Below are 19,707 nucleotides of genomic sequence, written 5' to 3'. Positions count from 1 at the left end.
TAAAAAAATTTATAATGATTTCTAACCGCACGATCAGTGGTGAAAACATGAATTGTCGGGAGGAGGGGCGAAATTTAAAAGCGTAAAAGGTTAAAAAAAATATAGACAACCAAATCATTTTAAATAATAGACAATATTAATTTCGTTCATAATCTATCAATACAAGTAAATTTCAATTATTATCAATGAAGTTTCATGTCATGAAAACGCGGTAGTACCTATGTAAAAAATTCGAGGTCACCATAAGTCCGAGGTCTTGAAGATCAAACATGGTATAGTACCCATGTAAAAAAATCACAATGATTAGTCATTAATTATATATCTTTAGGCATGACACCGCAACCATCTTGTAATGCATTGTTACCTTCCACTGAATTTCTTTACCAAAAAAATTTCACTTTCAATTGACACTCTAACCCCTAATATAGAAAATATATTCTGAATGATTCATAACACAAAAGCTTATATTTGTACAACGTTTATGCTTGGTGTACAAGTAAGAATCTCATCCTATATAGATACAATCAGAATCAAGTTACAATATTAATTCATATCCTTAGGAGTTACAGTTGATTTTGAGAGGACTCCTTTTGTAACACCCAAGTCTTTCACCCATATTTTATAGGATAGTCAATTTTCATCGAAAACCTTTGCCACTTAGGGTAGAAAATTACAAATGAAATATAAAATTTCATATTTTCTCATGGTTTAAATAAAAATGATGTCTTGTAAATTTCTATTTGATTTTACGTTAACTTTTTTATATTTATTTTCTTATAGTTTTCTTTCTAGATGAGACCAGAATAAAGAATTGATTATCTTCTTTCAAAATACAAATCGTGGGGTGCTTGAATTTCATTAGATGGTCCCCACAATCCCACACCTCAATTTCTAATTGGCACCACACTTTCCCACGCACTGTTTTATTTATTTTTTTCAAACCCCAAGTCCAATCGGCGTCGTTTGGTTTGGGTATTTTAAGAAAAAATGAAAACGCAGATTCCGTAAAGCCAGAACCAAACCAGCAGCGCAGCACCGCATCACACAATCAGAACCAAACCCATCCCAGATTTCGGCAGCCTGGATGTTTAAAACAAAAAAACAAAACAGCTCTGCTGCGCAGCAGCAGTGGGTCGAACTAGTTGGTTTTTCTGCAAAGGGAGGGGTTGAACCAGCGCTCCAGTTGTATTTTCCGCCAAGGGGAGTGGCGGCTGCCACTTCTCGCCCTCACGTGACTTCGTTTCTGCGGACAATATACGATAAACGGATATAATTTAAGTATCCAAGATTCTCATTCTAAAGATATGACAAAAGAGAAGTGCAATAAAACATACACTCGCTTACATTTATTTTTTTTTTTTTTATTTTTGTTTTTTTTTAAGTTCTATTGCAACCAATAAATAGTCCAAGTGATGTCTCCGTTTCAATGAATAATTTGACAGGTATTTAAAAAGTTCATTGATCATCTAATAAATATTTGTCATGTGACGTCTCTAATTACTTGAGAGTATCTGTTTGGGCCCAAAATTACACAATCAGCCCGAACGATCGATGCCGTTGAGTGAGTGAAGTTCTAACCGTTAGATAACTTAATCAGGATAATTTTTGGTTATTATTAGGGAATAATATTGTGATTTTTTTAGTCATGATAATATCCCTTAATAATATGTTAAATTATTCTGACTTGGTTTGATCTTAAAATCTAGCTGGTTTGATTTGTATTCCAAGGCCTTACAAATTTTCTTCTATGCGCGATGCATATGCGTGTGGGTGAGGGACTTTACATGCAATTCGTGCTTGCGTGGAGTGATCAACACAAAGACACTTAAAAGGGATTAGCATGTTCTGCATGGATGAAGTTGGAACTTGACCAAGCAAAGAGTTGGTGATGATTATCATCGAAAAGTGGTAATCATGGTGCCGTTTGAAATGAGGTATAAGTTGAAATGACATGGTCTCTCTTGGGGCATGCGAAAGATTGAGGTGGAAAGAATAAAATAATATTCTTTTGTTTTCCTATATAGTCAAAACAACAATATACATTGAATGTTGCCAATAATCTAGTCAAAACAAGATTGCATCAGGATAAATCTTTGAAAGCCGAATTTGATGGAAGGTCAGGTTCTCAAGATGACAATAGGTTTTGATTGATGTGATAAGGTGTGGGGTTAGCAACAGATAAAGACTCAGAGTCACAGTGCAATTGGGATTGGTTTCCACGACTTGAGCATACCGGTCTCTATAAATACCAGAGTCGTAGACAACATTAAGGACCTGCAATTCAACACACAACTGCCATGCACAAAACCTCTCAAACATCTTGAGATTTTTTTTTTTCTTTTTCCCGCCGACACATCTTCAGTTTGTATATACAGCACTGTGAAGGCAACCGACGAATACCTTCAGTTTGGATAAACAGCACTGTTACCGTAGAATTAGCCGACCGAAGAGCACCTTCAGTTTGGATAAACAACATTGTGTCGAGGCCAACTGGTTACTTATCCAAGTCTCGGTCGAGAAGGGTTTCCGAATCTTTACTGACAAGGGTCATCTTATTAGCCTTTTCGGCGAAGTAAGGTGTTACGAGTTACGATATTCGACGCATTGAACGCCGAGTGATTTTATAATGGGATACTCACAAGTGAGTTTTAGAGTTCAGCATTCTGATGGCCAAACCACATTCACCATCAAGACATACATCACCTTTGAATACTTGTGTCCATATAGTTTGGTGTCGATTCGACGTGCTTATACTCTCACGAATATAATCACCGTGACCGAATCCGACGCCGACGATTCGTGAACTTCGCAGAACTAGCAGCCTTGTCTTCAAGCTCAAGAACCAGAAGGCCAAGATTTGTTCCTTCCTCGGCCGTAGTCGCAGGATAAAGAAGTCAGCAATGCACTCAACGCAACATCAACAAATTTTACTCCTCGGCTGACGAGTTGGCACACCTCCCATTCAACCGAAGGACGTAGTTAGCTTATTAGTTACTCGGCCTACGCGCCACGTAGACTTTGTAATTTTTAGGGTCAACATTTTGGCACGCCCAGTGGGACCCAGTGCTAAAACTACGAAGTTCATATGATATATCAAGATTCCAATCTGGTTTAACGTAGCTGATTGTACGAGCGCCTAGAGGAATTGAAAAAACACAATGAGGAACGAAAAAGATCTTTGGAAGTGGAAAAAATTCTTCGTGGTCATATAGAGATTCAAAAGTCATTCGCTTACATGTTGAGAATAAAAGCTCCTGTTACCCTGCAAGAGCAATGGGTAAATGAAGACAGGGCTCAATTTAATACCTGGCTAGATGGAAAATATTTTCCTTACGTTTTCAACTACAAATCGATTCCATTTGAGGACTGGTTGGTTGAAAAGACCCGGGGGCAATTTTCCGCTCCGGCCGTAATCAGACATCGGCCTAAGAAAATTGTTACTTTGGCCGAAGAACAAAGGCCACCTATTTTTTCGATCGAGGCTGAAAGTGTGGTAGGCCTAGAAGAAAATGTTCAAGTTTCTGAGCCAAAAATTGACTCAGAAAATAATTCATTAGAAAAGTGTTCCAATGACGAACAAGACCAATTCATGGTTTCAGTTGAACAAACCACGCCAATCGATATGATTATTGGTGATAAAGCAGATATGGAGCAATCCCGTTCGGCTCAGTTGTTCGGGTTAAAAGCCGAAACTAGCGAAATTATTATGCCTGGGGGGCATAATAATTGTCCAACACATTCGGCGGCCAAAAATGAAAAATATTCCACCGAGTCAAAAATATTTGGAGAAAATTCTTTTCTCGGCCTAGAGCGAAATCAATTTGAAAATTTTGATGTAAAAAGATCTCAGCTCAGAATAAAACATAGTTGGCCTCCTCCACTTTATGGTTCGGCCACTTTTATTTTCGTTTGCTAAAATAAATAAATATATATATATATATATATATATATATATGATAAATTATTTTCTTACCCATTCGGCCTCTTAACCGATGCTTTAGAAAATAAAGGGGGCATAAGTGGTATAGTTGGCGATTGAGAAATGGGTATGCTCAGTTTTAAAATTTAGTGCATTCACGGAGGAAAATGTCGCAAGGCACCATCGGTTTTTGGAATTAGCCGAGTGGGACAAAAAGAAAGAATTGACGTTTGTAATCGACCAATAAGCCAAGATCGGTGGAATCGGTCACTCGACCGACATCATCCCAGTTTTGACAAAGGTTTGGGATCCTTCATGGGGTAGAGCATGCATAGTTGGAATGCATATGGTAAATATATATTGTTATGCATGGCTTGGTAGGGGAGAATCATCAAGGATGCATGGTTGCAGAAGCTTGCTCAATTAAGTTCTACATGCGGTTCAAGCTTATGCATGAGTGTTCCCAAATTCAAATTTGGCCGAATCAATTTGGCTGAGCTCGGTTAAAATTCAAGCAGGTTCTAATCATCTATACTGTCATGGACCTATTCAGTAGGCCAAACCGTGGGTTTTATGCATGTACCTCGACCTCGACCAATTAGTCTTCTTTGTCGAGATTGTTAGGACTGTTGTTTCGGCCTTGGAGCAATTTAGACCAAGAGGTGGGTCATTGAATTTATATCATTACCGACGCATCCTCACAGAAGACACCCAGGTAACTCTTGGTTAACTTTTTATCTGGGTCGAAGAAACTTCCAAATGACTCCGGCCTGCTTCCACCAAGCCTCAGTCGAGAAATAATATATATTGAAGAGATGAAGAATAATGGTGACTCAGTCAAAGAATACGTTTATGGCCATGGAAGTTCAGTTTTTCCATTTGGCCAACATACACATTAGGGGGCATTTAGTCACCTGATTGAGACAAAAGGAGCAAAAAGCTACATTATTAATGGCAGGTTATTAAGGAGAACCAGGTTGGGACCCCACAATGAGGTTGAAGGTACCAGACTAATGAGGAATCATGATTGCTTTCAAGTTGTCAGAATACCATTGGAAAGACAACTTTTTTTTTTTTTAGGCCGAGCTCGGTCAACTCGTCGAGATATACTTTCCAAGTTGTGCGACTAACTTTTGAGAGACAGGAAACAGGGCCCAAATTTAGAACAACATGCTGCCGGGTGAAATTTTATTCGGCGGAAGATGCTCATTTTTCCTCGACCATATATTTCTTAGTGTCACTCGGAAGTACTCAGCGATCAGGGAACGTACGATTACTGGTTCTAATTTTTTCAAACTAATGGTCGTTAAGTGCGCATGAGAGTTCTTTACTTTACCGAATCACTTCATTTTTGGCAATATGGGGCGTTGGTTGACTGCATTAATTTCCTTAACCATTCGGTTTACGAGCCAAAGCTCAAGGAAACTGAGGGGTAATGTTTGGGCCCAAAATTACACAATCAGCCCGAGCGATCGATGCCGTTGAGTGAGTGAAGTTCTAACTATTAGATGACTTCATCAGGATAATTTTTGGTTATTATTAGGGAATAATATTGTGATTTTTTTAGTCATGATAATATCCCTTAATAATATGTTAAATTATTCTGACTTGATTTGATCTTAAAATCTAGCTGGTTTGATTTGTATTCCAAGGCCTTACAAATTTTCTTCCATGCGTGTGGGTGAGGAACTTTACATGCAATTCATGTTTGCGTGGAGTGATCAGCACAAAGACACTTAAAAGGGATTAGCATGTTCTGCATGGATGAAGTTGGAACTTGACCAAGCAAAGAGTTGGTGATGATTATCATCGAAAAGTGGTAATCATGGTGCTATCTGAAATGAGGTATAAGTTGAAATGGACATGGTCTCTCTTGGGGCATGCGAAAGATAAAGGTGGAAAGAATAAAATAATATTCTTTTGTTTTCCTATATGGTCAAAACAACAATATACATTGAATGTTGCCAATAATCTAGTCAAAATAAGATTGCATCAGGATAAATCTTTGAAAGCTGAATTTGATGGAAGGTCAGGTTCTCAAGATGAAAGCAGGTTTTAATTAATGTGATAAGGTGTGGGGTTAGCAACAGAGAAAGACTTAGAGTCACAGTGCAATTGGGATTGGTTTCCACGACTTGAGCATATCGGTCTCTATAAATACCAGAGTCGCAGACAACATTAAGGACCTGTAATTCAACACACAACTGCCCTCCACAAAACCTCTCAAACATCTTGAGATTTTTTATTTTCTTTTTCCCACTGACACATCTTCAGTTTGGATAAACAGCACTGTGAAGGTAACCGGCGAACACCTTTAGTTTGGATAAACAGCACTGTTGCTGTAGAATCAGCCGACCGAGGAGCACCTTCAGTTTGGATAAACAGCACTGCGTCGAGGCCGACTGGTTACCTATCCAAGTCTCAGTCGAGAAGGGTTTCTAAATCTTTATTGACATTGGTCATTTTATTAGCCTTCTCGGCGAAGTAAGGTGTTACGAGTTACGACATTCAGCGCATTGAACGCCGAGTGATTTTATGATTGGATACTCACAAGTGAGTTTCAAAGTTCGGCATTCTGACGGCCGAACCACATTCACCATCAAGACATACATCACCTTTGAATACTTTTGTCCATATAGTCTGGTGTTGATTCGACGTGCTTATACTTGAAGGAAAATTTGTGAAAACCAAGTTCATTTGAGTAACATCAACAACATGCAATTAACAATTAAAAGGCGGAATCATGTTTATATGCACTCAAAAACAAAACTTAACCCATGAACTTCAAAGCCTAGTAGATAGGTGAACCAAGACTCAATTCAAAACAAAGTGAGTTGAGAAATCAATACCTTTGTAGATTCCTCTTTGCATAAGCAAAGGCTAATCACCCAAAGAGAGGGCCTTCATTCCTTGCATCTTAGATCCATGGATTTGGATGGATGAAAAGGTTTCTCCAAGTTCCCAAAATTGAAAACCTCTAAGTCTCCACACCAAGGCATATTGTAGAAGAAATGAGTGACCTTGGAGGAGTTTGATTGCTAGATGATCCCTCCAAGGTGGCTGAAATTTTAGAGAGAAAGGAGAGCTTGTATTCTCATCCTTTCCCCAAAAATTACCTTTTGTGAATTTTGGCTATTAAGTCATACTTATTCCTTAATTCATTTGAGTGGCAAACTTGTAAATAAGTCCAAAACCACTCCTTCTTTAACATGGGATTTATTGGGCTATTTAGGCCTTTGTGAATCATTATTCATTAAGTTGTCACACAACTTAAGTCAATGGACTTGACGTTCGAAGCCCATTGGGCCTTAAGGTCCAAAACTATCCCGTGGTCTTTTAACGAACTTATTCGTTTGATTAATAATCATATTAATTAATCCTTGCCATAAATAATTAAACCATTTAATTATTCTTACTCATCTCCGTTGAATCTTCAATCTCTACCTTACACGGTGTACGATCCATTAGGTTCCTTTTAGCGAGGCAGTGGGCGATTCAAACTCTTTCAAATCGATTGTGAATTGAAACTTACTTTCAATTCTCCCGTTAATGATAATACACTTTTAGGGCTTCCACAAACCATGGTTGACGCCTAGCAGCATGTCATGGTTACCCAAGCTAATCAGAAGAGGTGGAGAACCTATTCAGTTTTAGGATTACAAATGCAATACGGTCTTTCTCTAATACAATACTCTTGACCACATTGTTTGGTTTGATAGTTTATTCATGTTTACTATCCAATGTGAGTCTTGTGCTTATATGATTACTTTGAATGTGATTTGGAACACATTCCTAAATCTCATTCATACTCTGGCCAGAGATTCTAAATCATATCATAGAGTATTCTCCCTCAAACAGTTTGAAGGTTAGAGATCCCTTGTTGCGCATTCACTTGTCTCCATGGCTAAGTGGCTTAACCCCAACGATGCCGTGGACACCCTCCTGATGGAGTGACTTTGACATAATCGAAGATTAAGGACCTAACCACAAGACAACTGTGATGCCTCAGGTCAAAAGACTAATTTGCATTATCCCAACCATGAGTTCCCATGTGACATGAATATGAGAACTCTTCGTTGATCGTGTTCAGTGAACTCATTCTCTATTGAGCACCTACGTACTTGTCTTGATGTCACACACACCAATGACTCGAGACTAGTCACTCTCCCTGAGAGAAGACATAGCACGTACTGATCTTAACGGACTGTCAATGCCCAATTGACAATCCTATGATCAGGAACGTTTAGGATGTGTCAACGAAAGAATGGTCTCATGAATCTAACTTCTTTAGATCGCATTCTTCCAATCACATATTCCTTGGACTTATCGTTTAAGCATATAACATTTATATGAGACGGCTCAAACAATAATCTTTGCCCTTTACATTAAACTAGATTAGTTTAACATGTGAAATGTCCATAAAGTATCATCATATGATTGGTTTTAGGGCACATTTCCAACAATACTCTCACGAATATAATCACCGTGACCGAATCTGACGCCGAGGATTCGTGAACTTCGCAGAATTAGCATCCTTGTCTTCAGGCTCAAGAACCAGAAAGCCGAGATTTGTTCATTCCTAAGCCGTAGTCGCAGGATAAAGAAGTCAGCAACGCACTCAACGTAACATCAACAAGTTTTACTCCTCGGCCGAGCTCGGCTTGCTCATTCAATCGAATGATGTAACTAGCTTATTAGTTACTCGGCCTGCGCGCCACGTAGGCTTTGTAATTTTTAGGGTCAACAGTATCTCTCAGCTTCATTAAATGGGTAGGGTTAAGGAACTAACTATATTTGTTAAGGAAACTAACAACAGATCTATCGTACATATTATGTCATGCAGAGGTTGCATATGGTATACACTACTGGTCCAAGTTTAGAATAGACTTGTCCAGGCCCTTGAATTGTGTTTTCAGCACCATTTTCTTGTGTTTGCTTTTTATGTGATCTTTCGTAGGGTTTCGGCGTTCCTGGATAATGCCTAAACAGCCTACATATATATATATATATATATATATATATATATATATATATATATATATATATATATATATATATATATATTAAGCTTACGTACTTATTACAAATGAGAGAGATGAAATGAAATATACACGTGGGTGTGGCATGGTAACTATTTTAAGGGAATGAGGATCTTGTCCGGATCCTCTTTGTGAGAATTCAGGGAATCTTTTAATTGTGTTTATTCGTCGTAAATTATGTGGTCAGTTTTCATCAGGTACTATTTGTATTCAATTTTAAATATAAAATTTAAATAGATTTTTGACCGCACGATATACGATGAATTAACATGATTAGAGAATCTCTGGGATCCTCACAAAGAGGATCCGAAAATGATCCCCATTCATTTTAAGGGAGCATTTTTGCTTATCACTATAAATTATGGTGTATGCTCATCACCATATTTATTGCCGTTAGATGAGTTTAAATTTTGAGATTTGTGTAGTGAATAGGTACAAATCTTAAAACTTAAACTCATCTAACGGTTATAAATAGGGTGGTGAACATTATCACCACTTGAGGGTAGTGAACAAAAATGTACTTCTATTTTAATGAGTACAGGAGACTAGTACTAGTCCACTGGACATATTTAAGGCCATCTCCAATCAAGGGGGCAACGTTTAGCCCCTGTCCAGATTATAACCCTACAACCAAATGGGGTTAGTTTTAGCCCCCTCAATAATTTATTATTTTAAGTTTGTTCTTTAATTTTATTGGTTAATTGAATTAAACTACTATATTAAAATAAGTTTTTCGGACATATTTTGAGTGCCACTTGTCGCTAAATGAATAAACTTCCGGATTTCTTATTCTTTATTTAAAGATGTGGCCGTTTGAAAAATATTGAAAAATTTAAATTTAAATTATTGGAAGATATAAGAGAGTGGTGTTTATGAAAATGTGTAATGTTTTAGGAGACGTCATTATTTAGAAGAATAATTGACATAGAATAAGTTTATAATTACTATGACACCGATTTAATAAAATAATGTCATGTTTTTTGTGACGACCCGTCCCAATTTATTATATAATTTTCTTCCAGAGTGTGTAAAGTGACGAATATACCCTTGTTGGCTTAGTGACATGGATGTACATAAGCATTTTTAAATTATTATTTCTGCCATCATAATTAAATCGTACTAGACGTCACAAATGCGTTGACGCAAGTTAGGCCTGAATCGGAGTCGTAATGAAAAAGTTACGATTATTTGAATACGTAAATGGGTAAATAGCATTGTATTTTTCCTTGTTGACCCTTATGTGCATCCCTTACCCAATTATTTTAGTTCCCATGTTCTTGAACCCAATTAGATATGTGGCCCTATTGTTTTTCTGCCCAATCATGTACGCACACACACATACACTCTCATTCTCTCTCCTTCACGACTCTTCTCCCTTCTTTTTCCTTTGCACCGTGACACACCCATACCCAAACCCATCAAAACCTCACAGATCGAATGTGAGCTTTACATTATCGTGTTCCCCATGGCCTCACGATCCTAGTGATACCATTTGATCATCGAACGGACATCAAGAACTTGAAAACTAGAAGCTCAGGCGAGGAGCCAAGTTTACTCTGACGTGATCCTGGCGAGGTTAAGGAGTTTTAGGACTTGGAAAGTTATCCACTCAGCTTCCCTAACACTTTGGAGTAGTTTTGGAGTGGAGTGAATGTCGAAATAGGCAAGTTCAAGAGGGTGCAGAGTTGGCCGGATTTTCCAAGGAATTTTCCGATTGTTTTTCATTGGATTTTGGTAGGTACGAACGTGTTCTACTCTTCAAGACCTTCAAATCCATATAAATTTCATGTAATTTGGTTAAGAATTGAAGTAGATATAAGCTTTTGAAATTTTTCCAGAAACTGACGTGTGTAGACAGTGGACGGCGGAGACTGGCGAGTGACCGGAGAAGAAGATGGTATATTCCGTTAACTTTAACGGAATATTCTAACGGCGTTAGGTAGCGCCGTTACCATTTAACGGAATATTTTGCCTATTTTCACGGAATATTCCTAACATCGTTAGGGTTTCTGTTAATGTGATGTGCATGTACCTGTACGTGGCCGGCGCATGAGGGCACGTCCGGTGTTCAAAAATCTTTCTGAAAATTTATGTGGGTTCGTATCGTCGAGTAAATCACATTCGTATATTCAAACCTTTCATTTGAGCAAGCTATGAGAAGTTAATCCTAGATTTTGTATATGTGCTAATTAATTAATGTAAAAATAGTTGTATCGCATATAGGTGAGACGTACCCCGAGGACGAGCGTGGACAAGCCAGATTAGGGGGCTACGATCCTGCTACTTATCAGTGAGTGGGCATTTGTTTTCTATACACACACACACACACACACACACACACACACATATATGCTTTATAGTTTCCAGAAAACGTTTTAAAATGAATTATGCCTTGAAAGCCATGTCAAGTATGCATGATATTTATACACATTGCATTGTTATGAATTCAATTACATTGAATGATGTTGTGGAGGCCCAGGTCCAAGTGAGTTAGTATATGGTTGAGTTGGTTGCCTTACATTGGTATGCATAAATGCCTTTAGAGCTCATCATTGTTGCACCCCGGTGTTAGTGCTCCAGCCCTGGGCCAGGGCATAGTCCTTCGCGTGATTTTTCATCTCCTGCACCACACGCTCACATTGGATCCAAGTCTGGTGCTAGCCTGTCATATAGCCCACAATAGGTGGTTCGGACTCGTAGGTGACCCGCAATTTATTGCACAGCCTTCACGTGATCGTAGCACTTATGCGTACATATTTACACCTAACCTTGTCGTACAGGTCACATTAGGTGACTTCGACTCACGTGTTAGCCTAAGTTCAGCTATAGGTCCAGTCGTATAGGTCACGTTAAGTGACTCTGACTAACATGTTATTTTATATTGATTCTACACATGGCTTACATGTTTTAGTTCTGAAACGTTATAACATGGCATATTTTGGTTTTCACTACCCTTGTGCATTGTTTTTACATACATACGTAGTATTGTTTTCTGGGAACTATACAGGTTTTATAGTGAGGGGTTATTATGTTCAGAAAGATAACTATGTTTTCAAAAGCTTTGTTTTTCCCCACTCACCCTTTTGTTTTGTGCCCCTCCAGGTCCTAGGTAGTTGTTCGTATCTATGGCTCACAAGGACTATCTGGCGGTTTTGACGTTTCCATAAATAAATGTAGGGATCTTCTCCCTGTTTGTATAATTAGTACTTGTTCAGTTTGATTGCACTGTTGGATTGCCTATGCTCTGAATACTTGTATTTGGTTTTTGGTCACTTCCACACACTTATATATATTATCTCTAGTTTAAATAATTTTAGGTTTGTTTTATTTAATTATTTATTCACATATTCTTGTTACTATCACTTCTGTTGCGCACTAGGCTACGTCACCCTTACGTGACGGCCAGCATGCCTTGACTCAGGTCAGGGTATGCCATTTTTCATCGCTTAGTACTGTATTACTAGATCAGAAAGTCATTTTGCGATAAACTTGTTTTATATCAGTTACTCTCCGTTTTGATAGACTACACTGTACCACGGTATGGCCCGCCATACAAGTAGTTCCTACTTTTGTTATAAAAGAAATGTGATAAGGTCTTTTTAAATATTATCTCCATCGCAGTAGGGTTTGATGCGATTAAAAATCTTCCAGAGGAGAAATTTTGTTTGCCAACTCTCACTACTTCCCCTGCCACCACATCCCAGTAATTTTGATAATAACTGCCCGTAAACCCGTTAGGCGCGGAGCTTTGTCCTCCGTTGTCACTCGAAGTTCCACACATCTCAAAATTTCTTCCATTGATCGAAGGAGCTGTCCAAAGTACCCCCACTGCTGTCTGTTTAACCAAAGCTTGGTCCTCCGTCCATTCGCCATTAGAATTTTCTAGTCCTCTAATCTTATTTTGTCTCGGTCGCATTACCGTTTTCGAGTGGAAAAATCTTGTGTTCTTATCCCTTCTTGCAGCATGCATTCTAGACTTTGTTTTCCAAATTCCTCTTCCTCGCTTATGGCACCACGAAGCCCTAGTTTTTCATACGAATTACCTCCTCTAAAAAGTCCGAGCATTGATATTCCACATGCATCTCATCTTGTAACTCAATTAATTATAAACATTTATCTATACATTTAAAAGTCTTAGCTTTGATTCTTCTCTCTTACTAGACCTAACAATTTCTTACACTATCTGTTAACACAACACGATAACTAATTGGGTCGTTATAGGTCACACGATAAGAATCCGTTAATAACGGGTCCTTAACAGGTTTACACGAGGGTAACATGTGAGTAATCCATTTCGCCATGTTAAGGAAAATGTTATTTTGATGATTTTAATTTTTTTTAAACTAATAAAAAAACTTACTATAAAATACAGTAATCACAGTGTATATCTATGAATTGTATATCAAATATATATTATTGTATTATTATTCTACATAAATTTAAAAAATTTAAATTTTATTTGTTTATTTATTTAGCTTTATAGTATACTATACGACACACCCCAACCCCAATCGAGCCATGATGGCCGTCACGAAAGGATGACGTAGCCATGTGTGCTGTGCGGAAGTGAACGTGATATGAAAATACGGATAAACATAAACATAATGTGGTCTGTATGATAGGCTGGCACCTACCTTGGATCCAAGGTGAGCGTGTGGTGTGGGAGGTGAACGATTACGTGAAGGCTAGACCATAGCCTCAGGCAGAGTACTAACACTGGGGTGTAGGATATAAATCACTAAAAGCAACTCATCATAATCATACACATTGCCATCTCAACCATCACTATATACTCACCTGAAGCTTACCTAAGTGTCCATGGCGTCGAGCAATAATATGCACAGCTATATTATAGCACATACTGATATGTAATGCATACGACATGGTATTTAAAACGTAAAAACCATTTAAACAGTTTTTGGGAAACATAAGACATATATATGTATATATATAAAACCAAAAAGCCCACTCATTGGTATGTAGCTGGGTTGTAACCCCCAAGTCTCGCCTGGCTGTGCTCGTCCTCTGGAAATGTCACACTTATATGTGAAACAACCATTTTAATGTTATTTTAAAGCACATAGCCATCACTATGAAATAACTTCTCATACATTGCTCAATTGGGGTGTTGGAATATACCATCGTGGCCTACTCAACACCACGAGCATCCCTATATTTTTAGAATAATTTTCTGATGTCCCACGCGACCTCACGTGCCAGTCAAGGCACAGCCACACGCACCGGCCATACGCAGGCACGTGCTTGGCACGCTGACGGTAACCCTAACACCGTTAGGGAATATTATGTTAAAAAATAGAATATTCCGTTAAATATACATGACGCCGTTAAGAATATTCCGTCAAAGTTGACAGAATACGCTCTGTCTTCTCTAGTATCCATCGCCGGCCGCTGCTGCATGATAGAAGCATATTTATGCGACTTAGTTAGCTTGTTTTCTTGCATTTACATAGTTAGTTTCATTTATTATAGTGTTTAAGCTATTTTCGTGTGTTTGTAGGTCATAATGGCAAAGTTGGCAAGAAAGTGCATTTTAGAGCTATTTGGAGCTATTTGGAGTAGTTTTGGGCATGGAATGGATAGCTTGCATATGGAGCAAGGTGGATGGATGAGTTTGAAGATCAAGAGAGGCTAGGAATGTGCTTAATATCTAGAGAAACAAATTTGGAAGCATTAAAGATAAGGAATCAGCTACAAAGAAGGAACATTATCCAAACAAACCTTATCTTATCCAAACCTTATCCAACCTTATTTTATCTTATCCTATCCTAATCTTTTCCTACCTTAATTCTAGCTACAAAGAGGACTCTTTTTCATATTTAATCACCTAAATATCAGGTTCTAGAAGCCCTATTTTCGTGCCCTAAGTTTATGCCACATGTAACCCTTCTAGAAGTTCTAGAATCTGCCACAAGGACCATTCCTTGTCCTCCCTGGAATCTGATTGAAAGTGTCCTTGTTCTTTGGTGATTTGGAGTCTTAATTCCTCTCATTTTTAGCCCAATTTCGTGCCTTCCCTTCACCCTATAAATACATGATGCTGCAGTACTCATAAACACCACCCTCTACCATAATTTCACACCACACCATCCACCACACCTCAATAGCCTAAATTCAAAAAATCCCCATTGTGCCGTAGTAAGGAAGGAAGGAAAAGCCACCTGGAGTGTTTCTAGGTGTATTCTATCTTTGTTTTCAATGTTTAAGTTTAATTATCTTTGTTTTGCGAACATGAGGAGCTAAACTTGTTTTAGCTAGAGGAGACTTTGAAACCATGATTATATTTGCAATATGAATTGATTACTTTCAATTGTGATTTCATAAATCGTGAATATAATTTACTTAATTGTTTGATTAAGAACTTATTCTTGTGTGTTGATTAAAAGGGCCCGCTTAGTTTGCATGCATGAATTTGATGCTAGAATATAAGGGAGTTTCACCTAATCGTTATGAACTTATATTCATAAGTAGTGGAGGTTGCTAGTCACAATCGTGTTAAGTAAATTCCTGGCAAGAGTATCATGCTTTTCATAATTACGAATGCCTTGTCAATGCTTATGATTTTCACAAAGCTTAATGATATTTGATTGTATCTCTATTATGCTGTTCATGTAGGGAACTATTGAAGAATAATTTGGTTGCCGATGCGTATTCCATCCAATTCAATGACTAAAGGAAAATCTGAGGGTTAATTAGTGCTATTCACGGTTAATCTGGGGTGTTGAGATTCATGGTTTATTGGAAAAGCAACTGGAAATCGATTTGTATGCAAGTGTGTCATGTGTGGAGAAGGACCCTTTAACTAGCTTATCACCCATCCATTCACCCCAATTTCGTGCAACTTAGTTTAGAGTTTTTAATTTACTTGTTTTTACTTTAAATTCGTCAAAAACTCAATCCCTTTTACTTTGTTGTGTCAAATTAGTTAGAATATGTTTTGTTTCTTTTAGTGTTTTGAGTCAACATAAGTTGGAATTCGTCCAAATTACTCCTTAGGTCCTGTTTTGAGTCAATTTAACTTAATTTGTGTGTTTTGAGTCTATTTAGCTTAATTTGAGTCATAAGAGTCTAGTTTAGTGATTTAGAGTTTAAATTGAGTAGATTAGCATCCCTTCTAATCCCCGGTCAAAAACAATCCCTACTTTCATATACTACAATCATAGGGTTTTAATTTGAGTGTTAGAATATTTCACATCACTGCACTTGCCGATTTCTGGAAAAACCTTTAAATCTCAATATCTCTGTCGTTTCAACACTAAATTTCACGAATTTTATATCAAATTGAAGCCCTGAACGAGACGAGTACATTCTTACCTATTTGGGGGTCATAAATTCGACGGAAAATGACCAGAAAAATCCTTGAAAAACCGGCTACTCCTGTAAACCCATTACCAAGCTTATTTCGACATCCAAACTTAACCAAAATTAGGCTAACAGGTTAGATATGTTGAGTAATTACCTTACTAAACCTTGAAACTAAGTGAAACACCCTTGATCATGCTGGAGCTAATTTCACTCCTCACCAAAGCTCGGGTATCCCGTGTTCCCGTCAATGGCTCTTTCAACTACAAGTATGGATAGGCTTGTGGAGTCAAGAGGAAGATGATGGTGACTAAGTTAGAGACGATCTGTGAGGTTTTGGAAGAATTTGAGAGCTGTGATTTTGAGTGTACGGAGAGAGAGAGTTTGAGAAAAAGGGAGAAGCAGATGGTTGCACGTGTGTGTATGTGTGTGAGCCACAGGATAGGCCAAAATAAAAGAACCAAGGCCCTGATTGGGCCATGAAGTTTAGGGCAAAAGAAAATCAATCTAAAACAAACCCAAATTCTAATTGGGTCCAAATTTGTGGGAGATATGGCGGTTGGTCAATTCCTTTGGCCAGATTACATAATTGTATTACAACATTTCAAGGGCAACATCATCATTTCCACGCTATTGAGGAGAAAATATATAATAATTCGGGACGGGTCGTCACATTATAGGCAAAGAGTGAAATTAAAAATTTATAGAATACATTAAAAATAAAAATATTAAGTAATTTAAAAAATTCCAAACACAATAAAAATTATAAAAATTATAAAAATTATTTACAAGTGCGAAAAATGTGAAAAAAATAGGCAAACGCTTGTGATCGCATCCTTTATGCTTTGAGGATGGGTACATCGCCGTTTGAATTTTTAGAACCATACAAACTCTCATGAATAGTATTTTTAAGAGAGTTCAACATAAATAAAATACATAATCATTAATGTACAAGTCTGAAAAATGTGAAAACATATATAAACGCTCGTGATTGCATCATCAATATTGAAAAGCAACTCCTTTTATTTTGCATATCCTTAAACATTTGGTATTTTGTAGTAATGTACTAATGTGTTTTTATTAGGCTTTTATTTTGGAGTACGTAATACTTAAAAGACAAATGATTTTATTTTATTTTTATTTTTTATGTTTTAGAGTAATATTTATGTTCCAGTGTGATATGCATATATACTAATTTAGTATTATGTTTTCCATTTTTTTGGGTTCAAATTATATTTTTCATTTTCATTATTTATTGATTTAAAAATATTTTCTCAATGAGTATAAGATCAGGTCATATTATTTGATAATATTAACTGGTCGATTTTGGATCGGGTCAAATTATCCGTTTACTTTAACGAGTGTTACACGACACAATCTGTTAAAGTATTGAATATGTTACGAAAATGATATGAACATGAAAAACATGATGCGAATGCCAGTCTATATCATACTATCACTTATATAACAAAAAAGGACAATACAACTTTACACAACAAGGAACAAGTCAGGCCTTAATCCTATTGTTCACTTGGTCATGGACCTTGTCACTTGTGCCCGACACATTATTATTGGGGATGTCAAAAGGGGTGGGAAAGTATAGTTAAACCACCTAAAAGTAGAGTGTATGATGCGACTACATTGGGATAAAATGCATTCATCTATGCATTTATATCTAAATAAATATTGATGCATTGTATTAAAATTAATTATGGGTTTGGCTATTGGCGTTCCGCCTTTTCATCTTATATTTACTTGTAAGCCTAGATGGCTAGGCAGTTTTTTTGAATGTGAAAGAAAAGTAAGAGTTTTATTCTCTTCCCTTCTATCAACTTGGGCATTCCATAGGAATCAACAAGGCATAGATTTCCTTTGTTCTTGGCTATTCTTTTCTTGAGAATCAACAAGACTTAAGGGTTACTGTATTTTAGAGCTTGTTTCATTTTCCCCTATATTATCCGCTGCATCAGTTAGCATTGGAGGCAGGTTCCATCATGCTACCAAAAAGGGGACGTGGTGGAAGGGGTCTGGGATGGGGAACTAACCATGATGATGTGTACGAGAGATAAGATATTGGGAAATTAGCACAACAGGTTGAGCGACTTACGTAACAAATGGAGACTTTGCTTGCTCGACAACGGGACGAAGAAGAAGACTATGATGAGAACACAAATCTTTTCGGTGAAGAAGGTGAGAGGGAAAGTCTTAAGACCAATTGAGGGTTTTGATACTAGGCGTTGGGAGTTGGAATTGAGAATTGACATTCCTGAATTCCACAAAAGCATTCAGCCTGAAGAGTTCCTAGATTGGTTTAATTCTGTGGAGGAGGTTATAGAGTTCAAGGATGTCCATGAGAGTAAGAGGTATCCCTTGTAGCAATCAGATTGCGTGGTTGTGCTTCAAATTGGTGGCAACAATTAAAAATGACTAGATCACGACAAAGAAAGAAAAAGATTGAAACTTGAGAGAAAATGAAGAAGCATATGCGCACAACTTTCCTGCCACCCAATTACTCAAAGCTAGTTTACCAACAGATCCAACGCTTAAGGCAAGGAAGTCGAACGGTGACTGAATATACCACTGAGTTCTATCAACTAATAACTCGAAGTCATATTGTTAAGACAGAGGACCAGATGGTGTCACAGTATATTGGGGGCCTCCACATTCAATTTCAAGATACTTTGAATTTATTTGATCCTTTTTCTGTGGCTGAAGCACATCAAGGGGTCTTGTAGATAGAAAAACAAATGAGTCAAAAGGCAAATAATGGCGGCACGTGGTCTACAAGTGGTTCTAATAATCAAGGAGGTGTGAGCAATTCAGCCCTTAGTCGTTTACGAGCTCCACAAGTTCACAACACAAGGACAAACTCAAATACAACTCCAGGTAGAGCGCCGACTATGGGTCCTGAATGCGATGGTAATCCTTGTTTTAATTGTAGGGAATATAGGCATCAAATGGCTGTTTGCACAAAGGGAGGAAAAACTAGCAAATGATTGTTTTACAGAGGGTGAAAGTGCTCGATTCACAAAATATCACGATTTAGAACAAGCTCCAGTTTATGATGAATATGTTCAAGGTGATGCTTCCATTGAGGAGTTTGTGACTGGGGATGATGGCCCGTTACTTGTGGTGCGAATAACATGTTTCACACCTTGGGGAACTGAAGATGATGATTTATGGCTCCGACATAACATATTTCAGTCGATATGTACCATCGATGGGAAGGTTTGTAGGTTGGTGATTGATTCTGGAAGCTGGGAAATTGTTATTTCTGAAGAAGTAATGAACAAGTTGCACCTCGAAACGCATCAACATCCTTGACCATATAATATTTCTTGGTTGGAAAAGGTGAATGAGGTAACAGTTTCAAAGCGAGCTTTTGTACCTTTCTCTATTGGCACCAACTATAAAGATAAAATGCAGTGA

At 37.6% G+C, this 19,707-nt stretch overlaps 1 pseudogene; it reads left to right on the top strand.

The window, feature by feature from the left end:
- The first annotated feature begins 18,438 nt into the window (after window positions 1–18,438).
- LOC148695045 (uncharacterized) lies at window positions 18,439–19,707 on the top strand (annotated as a pseudogene).

This window comes from Pyrus communis, chromosome 8, assembly GCF_041283825.1.
Source record: "Pyrus communis isolate YQ-2024b chromosome 8, ASM4128382v1, whole genome shotgun sequence".
Classification (NCBI taxonomy): Eukaryota; Viridiplantae; Streptophyta; class Magnoliopsida; order Rosales; family Rosaceae; genus Pyrus; species Pyrus communis.
The sequence above is the reverse complement of the archived record's forward strand: the minus strand, read 5'-3'. Positions and strand labels throughout refer to the sequence as shown.